Raw genomic sequence first — 9,943 nt, forward strand, 5'->3', positions numbered from 1 at the left:
ATACAACTTACTGTACATAATTGAGATACATACCACTGATTCCCACTCTAGATTTACAGGTCATTTCATCATTTCATCAGTTTATTAATTATTACAATGATATTTCATCAGTTAAAATAATTTCATTAATTATAACCATTTTTGCATTACTCTAGTAATTTTACTTGAATTCTCAGAGTCAATATTTGATTTACAAAGAAATACTTCACTGACATATTTCTTTATATTTTTGTCATACCAGAGTAGTTTTGCAGATAAAGTGAATAACAGATGCAAACATTGTCAGGAAAGAAACAAGAGACTGTTACTCCTGAAGTGTTCACCCATGAGACAAGCAGCAATTACATTTTGCTTTACTGGTACAAACAATATCCTAACAGCGCACCACAGTTTTTACTCAATAAAGAGTGCAAGGTCAAGAGCAGGTGATGATAAGCTTGCTCCTGATGTTTCATCGATTAGAGGCAAAAACAAGCAGAGACTCTACTGAACTTACTATCAAGGAGGTCTAAAAACAGCTGAGATTCTGCACTCTCTTACTGTGCATCTGAATGCTTTACAAGGCTATACAAAAACATCAACATTGTATATATGGAGAGTTTCTTAAACCACAGAAGATGAAAGACTCACTGAACCAATTTATCAGTTAACCACTGAGTCTGCAAACAACATTTGTGAATACATTGTTGTAGCTGGAGCAAATAGCAAAGAAGAACAATGAAGGATTAACACAACTATACTTTATTTGACAAATCTACACATGTTTTAGTTGTTACTGTTGCATCCAGTGTGTAATTAAATTAATAAACACACCCACAACACACTGTAATATTTTTTTATTTGTTCATTAATTTATTAACTCTTTCATTAGTACATGTGTTTATTATACACATGCTTAGAGTATGTTCTTACAAACAGATGTGACTTTGATCAATACCAGAGTACAAAAATGTTTGTTTCATGACCAAAGATGGACTGCACACAACTTGATACATCATGTCTATAATCTGCTAGCATAGTTATGCTTGTGATCAAAGGGTTGATGAGCTAGCACTTTTCTTATTAGAATTAGTGATTTAAGCTTTCAAACATATACAACTCTGGAAAAATAAAGAAGAGACCACTGCAAAATAATCAGTTTCTTATGTTTTTTTCTTACAGGTTCATGTATTGATGAGATGAACAGTTTTGTTTCATTTTTTTGTGAACTGCTGACATTAATATTTCTCCTAAATTCAAAGATTTAATTATTGTTATTTAGAGTGTATATTTAAAGGAAATGACAAACATTTACCCTAGAGCCTATATGCTGGAGTCTCTGTGTTTCTTACATATCCCTATCAATTGATTATATATATGCAATTGATTTGATTTTCCTCATGTTTTATTTCTGTATTTCTATAAACACCACACAAAAAAAGGTAAGAAGCTTATAATTATTGAATATATATTCTGTGCATTTCAAGTAAATGACTCCAACTATACAGCTTACTGTACATAGTGAGATACATACAACTTTGACACTGTAGTACCCAGGTAATTCATTTTCAACACTTAATACACTGTACTTAATTTAAAATTTACATTGTCAATGGTCAGTATTTGATTTTTTGAAAAAATACTTCTAGATTTATTTCTTAATGTTCTTTACAACAGAGTAGTTTTGCAGATAAAACTGGGCCAACAAATGAAAGATGCCATTGTTGGGAAGGAAACAGAACACTGTTAAATGTTCATATAGAGACAAGCAGTGACCACATTGATCGACTTAATTATGGTACCAAACAATATCCTAACAAGCGCACCACAGTTTTTACTGTATAAAGGTGCAAGGATCATACAGTTCTGGGAGAACTCCTGATGATCATTGAATAGAGACAGAAATGAAGAAAGCAGAGACTCTACTGAACTTACTACCAGAGGTCTAAAGCTCTCAGATTCTGCACTCTATCATTGTGCTCTAAGAGTAGTAGCACAGTGACACAGAGGGAGTTAAAGAAGGCTTTACAAAAACTTATAAAACAGTATAAATGAAGATTCTAAAACCATATCAAAGCTCCTCCCTTTATAAACCTGTTTATCAGTTAACCACAGACACAAACAATGTTTGTGGTAATTCTAATAGTATAAATGAACAAATAAAAAAAGGAAGCAAACAAGCAAACTATTAATTATAAATAAAATGTGTTTAAAAATGACACAATACCACAATAAAGTCACAAATCTACATTGTAATGATCAAAAAGTTTTTATAGACACTAACAGATCCATTGTGTTAATAGTGCATAGGACATAAAAAATTAAGTTCATTGACCTTTTCTTTTGTCAATGATTCACTGTAAATAAGATTAATTAATTAATTAATGTATTTATTCCACTGTATGTCTGTTATGCATGTATGTAAAGATCCATATTACTTTGTTGGATGTGAGTTAGAGCAATGGTCTTTACAAACCCCTCAGAACAGAGTAAGATTGTAGAACAGTGAGTTTGATTGTACAGATACACTTGTACAGACTAAACAGAAAATGAAAAGGATAAATAAAGAAACTCCAATAATGAGTAGGAAGTTCAGTAGAAGGTTTTTTGTCACATTAACTGCATGTACATTTGATTAATAAAGCTCAATGTCTTTTATTGTATATATACTAAAACATGACTGTGAGTTTACTGAATGTCTCTGATGTTTGAGTTAACTCTGTTTCTTCTAGAACTGTGAAATTCAGGATTTACTGAACAGAATTTTATCTGCCAGTATTTGTTAGGTTGTAGCTACAGGACTCTAAACACCTGTTTATAATGTTTAGAAGGAGTAAAGAGGGTTTGTATGTGATTATATAATATGTTGTAGTTTAAATAATGTCATGAACACTGTTACTTTCCACGTATGATGTGTATATTGTGTTTATTTTTGCTCTCCTTTCCTTTTGTGCTATTCTTTCTCTGCCTCTAGGTTGGGATTATTGGCTGACTCGGCAGTCAATCATAATTAATGCCAATCAGTCAATCATAAATGTGAACTGGTAACTGTATCCATTCAAAGGTGAAACTATGGTTTTGTTCAACATATGTTGATTTATGTTCATCAAGAAAACTATTGTCATTATGTGCAACAGAATTAGTAGAAAAACTTCCAAAATTAATAAATTATATATAGACACCTATAATCTTCAATTAAACATATAATCAATTCTATTTCCCCTTTTCTCCTGGTGTGAACTACACAGTAGAGTTGAGTTTAAAGTGAGATTTTGTTCAAATATGCTTCTAGTGTTCTATAACATTATTCTAATTATTTAAATTATTCTCCAAATGATATAAAAAGCATCCAAACTGTCAGTGTCAGTTGATAATATTCACCCACTTTTTCTTTGTGTTTAGAAAATGTTTTTAATAAAGACTGGTTGTGTTGTGCAGTAATTACAATTAATAAAACCCTGGTGTCCCTCTGTCCCTTGGTGACACATATTCTGATCAACAGTGTCAGCTGCAGGAAGGTGGAGCACCACAGGCTATGACAGACACTCCTTCAGCTTTATCTTTCAGCAACTTACCATCTCTATCATGCTGCTCTTTAATATTTTTCTGTTAATGCTTCTTCTAGGTATATTCATCTTAATATTAGTTCAAATATGTTTTAATATTTCATTCATTTAAAAACAAAATCTCTTATTCCAGGAGCACATCAATGCAAATGTCTGAGCAGCCTGTATTGATTTAGGTTAGAACCTTAATATGGATTAAGGGAAAGCAACAACAACAAAATATATCTGGTAGAACCTTTTTTCAGCTACTGAGCTGTAACAGTGAGGAAACCCACAGAAATGTCCAGACTAGACATGATGAATCATGTTCAAATACTCAGCTCTGTGTTTGGATTATTTGTTCATTTCATTTCATTGTCTGTACCGCTTATCGATCTAGCATCAGGTCACAGGGAGCCTGTGCCTATCTCAAGCGTCATCGGGCATCAAGGCAGGATACACCCTGGGACGGAGTTCCAACCCACAGCGCACACATACACTTATTCACACACTATGGGCAATTTAGAGACTCCAATCAGCCTAGAAGCAGGTAGGAGGAAACCCACCAAGCACAGGGAGAACATGCAAACTCCACACACAGTGAGTGGGAGGCGAGACTCGAACCCAGGAGGTGTGAGGCGAGACATGCTAACCACTAAGCCACCATGCCACCTTGTTTGGATTGTGTTCTGTGTAAATAATACCTTACTTTGGATAAGTAAATAGACTTGTATTAAATGTGTAGTTGCTGAGAAAATCCATCATATATTACTGTGGCTATCATATCACAGGAGTGGATAAAGTACTAAGAATCAAGTCCATGGACACTAACACACATCATGAATCCTTGCACATTGTTACTTTTGTGTAAGCATTTTTTATGTTGGCTACTGGAACCAGGGCTAGCCACTCTGTTATTATGCTACAGACACAATATGTATGCAATTCAAACAGAGGTTTTTATTCTAGTAAACTGCTAAATAATATCACTAAATACAGCAAAAATCAGTCTCATTAGATTTAAACATGCTATAAAATGTATTATGAACATTCATGGTTTGTTTCCAGTCAATTAATTTAAACAATGGATTTAGTGCATATGATACCAGGAACTGACATGACTATGACTAAGTAAAAGTGGGTGGAGCTAGATGTGGTAAGATACAGTTTAGAAGGTTTCCACAAAGATCCTGCCATTTATACCTACTACAAGAGAGACACAACAGTATGTTGTGTTGTTAGTAAGTAATTTATATCATACACAAACTTTAGATAAATGCTGGAGATTTGAACTGATACCTAAAATGGCGATTCAGTACAAAAATTACACAATGAAAGTAGAAATGTTTATGTTTGTTGCAATGTTTTATAGCAGGTGCTGTTGACAGCAGCATTACACCAGACCAAACCATCATATCTTCCAAGTGAAGGCAGCAACATCACACTGACCTGCACATATGATAAATCATCTACCTTTACTGGTATCGACAAAACCTCAATCAAGACCCAGGTTTCTGCTGATGATTTATGAATACACAGATAGTGACACTAGAGTTGTACATAAAGCTTGACCCACGACTTTACTTCGAAAAGGAGAAGAAAGTAGATCTGGAGATCTTTCCTGCTGCAGTACCACACTCTGCACTGTCCTACTGCCCCATGGAGCCCACAGTGACACAAAACCCAAACAGACTGTACAAAAGTCAAGCTTGATTTTTTTCTCAGCAGGGGAGCTATTTCCCTCAAATACAGTTTCTTTCTTAATTCTCAGAATTTTATGTTTATTTGATTTGAATATCAACAATGATCCTCATATGATGGTAATGCTTATTGGTTGAATAATCAGAGAACAAATCCTTAATGTTTAATCAAAAGAATTATTTCTGCTAAGATTCATGCTGTTATTCCCCTGATGTAATAATAAGAAAGTAACAAAAATTCAATAACAATAATTATTAAACTTAATTGCTGTAGGTATTGGGAATATATCTGTTACCATCTGAGACCCTGCATCTATAGAATCTGTAAAAGAAAGTCTGTTGGAAACTTCTAAGTGAGATTTTGGAATATTTAGGGCGAGGAAATTTCATGACTGGATTTGTTGCACAGGTGGCATCCTATCACAGTTCCACACTGGAATTCACTGAGCTCCTGAGAGCGACCCATTCTTTCACAAATGTTTGTAAAAACAGTCTGCATGCCTAGGTGCTTGATTTTATACACCTGTGGCCATGGAAGTGATTGGAACACTTGAATCTGATTATTTGGATGGGTGAGCAAATACTTTTTGGCAATATAGTGTATGTTTGAGGTGAAGTCAGATTCAGTGGGTTGATTAGCAACAGTGGAATAGTTCTGTCTAGAGGCGTGTAAAGTTCAGCACATACAGCACTATTATACAGAATCCTCACAGAGCTGTGTTCAGAAATGGATCAACTATACAACTTACTGTACATAGTGAAATACATACCACTGATCCTCACTATACTTACAGATCATTCCTTTTCATCAGTTCATCAGTTAATTACTACAATGATATTTGATCAGTTAATAAATTGCATTAATTAATAATCATGTTTGTATTCATCTAATGATTTCTTAAGTGAACATCTGGTTAACAAAAATACTTCACTAATATATATCTTTATATTCTTTTTACACCAGTTAATTTTGCAGATAAAATTGGACCAATAAATGAACATGCCAACATTGTCAGGAAAGAAAAAAAGACACTGTTACTCTGAAATGTTTATATGAGTCAAGTAGTGAAAACATTTATCTTTACTGGTACAAACAATATCCTAACAGCGCACCACAGCTTTTACTGTATAAAGGTGCAAAGACATAAAGTGGTTTAGGGAGCACTCCTGATGATGCGTCAATTAGAGTCAAAAACAAGCAGAGACTCTACAGAACTTACTATCAGAGGTCTAAAGCTCTCAGATTCTGCACTCTATCATTGTGCTCTGAGGCACAGTAATACAGAGTCTTTACAAGGCTAAACAAAACATCAACTTAGTTTAGTTGTTACTGTTGCATCCAATGTGTAATTAAATTTGATTGCACACAACTTCGATAAATAAGAGTCATGTCTATAATCTGCAGCATAGTTATGTGATCAAGGGTTGATGAGCTAGCTTTTCTTATTAGAATTGTGATTTAAACTTTCAAACAATTATTTAGGTAGACTGGAGACACTAAATTGCCTAAGTCTGAATGAGTGTGTGAATGTGCCTTTGCTTGGTGTCCTGTATTGGACTGGTGTCCCATCCAGGGTGTATTCCTGCTTTTGTTTCTGTTACGTCTTGTTTGGTCTCTGAACACCAGAGGAACCCTCGCCCGAGTTTTGAACATGAACACATGGTTCCCTTCTCCGTTTCAGGCGGACATTTAAGCTCAGGCACACACCATTATTCACGAAGTATCACTTCTTGATTACTAAGTGTTCTCGTGCTATCGTGTGCTATTTGTGTATGACTTTGTTTGCCTTTTTGACTTTTGCCTACCTCTTATACTGTTTCCGATGCTTGACCTTGCCTGTTTTTGACTTTTTTTTTTTGCGTGCTGCTTTTTGGTTTTGTTTGCTCGTTTCCTCTTTCCGGTATTTTTAAATATTTCTGCCTTGTATCCTTGTTTCCGATTATTGTCTGCTATTTTGTGATGTTAATTCTGCTTATGGATTCTACACCTTCTGCCTACGGCGAGATCCTTACAGGATACTTCGCCTGTGATGAATCAGCGGATTACCAAGCTGCATTACACCGCCAAGGTGAGCTTATACTCGCTTATCAGAACCAAGTCGCGCCTCTCCAGGCTGAAAACAGCCAACTGCAGCAGGCGAGGCCTGAACCCATGCAGCTTGGGAGGCGCGAGTTTAAAGAGGCGCCTCCACCATACTGAGAAGCACCTATGCTACTACTGCGGCAACCCAGGACACCAGGTTTACCACTGCCCTGAATGGACCTCCAAATCTCAGATGGGGTTCCAGTTTCCTCATGTCCAATGTTTCTGTACCTGCTGTGTTGAGTCACACTCATGACCATTTTCTCTGTATCAGCGTTAATATATTCTGGGGCGGACCTTCAACATCATTGACAACATAGCTTGTAGAAGTTCCATCTACCCACCATTCCCTGTGTTCCACCTTTACGGTGACAGCCATCCACAATCAACTTATTGGAGAGGTTTCTCTACTGTCACACTATGCCACTGGTAACTTACTGTGGGATTACTTCACCAAGGAAGGATTTCCTCTCGTCATCAACTCTCCTGCCTACCCCGTCAACCTGGGACTACCCCGGTTTGCAGCTACACGATCCTCTCATCTCCTGGAGGGATAAGGAAATACTATGCTGGTCATCCCACTGCTTGCAAACCTGCGTGTCAGGAGGTTCAGCCTCATCCATGTCTCACCACACGTGTATCGAGAGCCCCATAACCAGCTCTACAGTCACCCTCCTCATTGACCCTGGAGACTGCGCCACTGAGCTCTTCCCCAATGCTCGCCACTCCAAGAATCGCGTATACCCTCTCTCTCTCCCTGAGACTAAGGCGATGGAGGATTACTTGAGGAGCACTCTCTGCTGGCTATATCAGCCCCTCTACACTCCCGGCAGCAGCAGAATCCACACCACCATAGCTGGAGCATTAGTGAGTCCATAGTCATGCCTTATGGACTCACTAATGCTCCAGCTATTTCAGTCTATGATCAATGAAATATTCAATGATATGCTCAGTCTGTTTGCCATAGCATACAAAGCCACCATCCTGGTTTCCCCCCAGTCTAAAGAAGAACACATCCACCATGTCCATGCCATGTTAACACACACTCAAACAACATAACCTCTACATGAAACTTGAGAAGTGTGAGATTTCACTGCCGAACCATGATGTTTTTTGGGATACGTGCTCTCCCCCAGCAGGGTGAAATGGATCAAAAAGAAGGTGAAAGCTGTCACAGACTGGCCAGAGCCCACCACCATCAAAAGGAACTCAGTGGTTTCTGGGGTTCACCAACTTCTACTGCCAGTTTATAAGGAATTACAGCACCATTGCAGGCCCACTGGCGTCTTTATTAAAGGGCAAGCCCAAGAAACTCTCATGGTCTGAACCACCACAAAGAGGCATTCATAAGGCTTAAACACAGCATCACGACCAACCCCTATCCTCCGCCACCCTGATCCTGAAAACCCTGTTAGGTGGTAGAGTTGGGCCTTGAGCTCAGGTATTGGGGCGTGCTTTTGCAGCATCAGAGAGACACCAGTAAGCTTCACCCTTGCGCCTTCTTCTCAAGGAAATTCATGCGGGACCGAAGCTAACTATGATGTGGGTGTCGTGAACTCCTGTCCATCAAGGCAGCACTGGAGGAGTGGCGCCACTGGCTGAATAAACGTTATCCGTTTCTCGTTCTCACAGAACATTGGAATCTGGAATACCTTCATCCCGCAGTGGATGACTGGGCCAGAGCATAGTCAGGAGATCTGGAAATGAGCCACGTACATCTACAGAGGCGGTTAAGTCTACAGAGGCTTCAGGCAGACCGGCGTCACTGCCCACATCCCACTTACCGGATAGGACAATGGGTCTGGCTATCGACAAAGGAACTTATGGCTCCAGTTACCATGCCATAAACTCCACGTTTCATAGGGCCATTGAGATTATTCGCCAGGTCAATCCTGTGTCCTATAAGCCTATGGCTCCCTCCTACCTACCGCATCTCCCCACGTTCCACGACTTACTTCTCTAGCCGTTACATGAATCTGTTTACTCTCTGTTACTTCTCGTTAGGTCTCTGAACACCAGAGGAACCCTTGCCCGGAGTTTTGAATGTGATCACATGGTTCCCCTCTCCGTTTCCGATGGACATTTTAAGCTGCACACACACCATTATTCACAAAGTATCACTTCTGGGTTGATTACTGAGCATTCTCGTGCTATCATGTGCTATTCGTGTATGACTTTGTTTGCCTTTTTGACTTCTGCCTTTTGCCTACCTCTTATGCTGTTTCCGTGCTCAATCTTGCCCGTTTTTGTGTTCTGCTTTTTGGTTTTTTGTTTGCTCGTTTCCTCATTCTGGTATTTTTGAACCGGTAGTTTTCCGGGTTTCCGATTATTGTCTGCTGTTTTGTGATATTAAATCTGCTTATGGATTCTACACCTTCCACCTCCAAGCGTTGCTGGCTATTCAAATATTATTATGGTTCATTTAACTGTCTGCTATAGTATACTGGAGTTGAAATTAATGAATGGATATGAGATTAAAGTGCAGACTTTCAGCTTACTCTCACTTTACTAAACACGCTCTAAGTGAAAACCAATGCACTACAGATATGCACTGAGAATTAATTTCTGCATGAGTGATAGATTTAGGCAATGTTACTTTATTAAAAATTAATTTTAAAAGAAAACATTTTTGTCTA

The sequence above is a fragment of the Hemibagrus wyckioides genome, linkage group LG07 (assembly GCF_019097595.1).
Source record: "Hemibagrus wyckioides isolate EC202008001 linkage group LG07, SWU_Hwy_1.0, whole genome shotgun sequence".
Taxonomy (NCBI): domain Eukaryota; kingdom Metazoa; phylum Chordata; class Actinopteri; order Siluriformes; family Bagridae; genus Hemibagrus; species Hemibagrus wyckioides.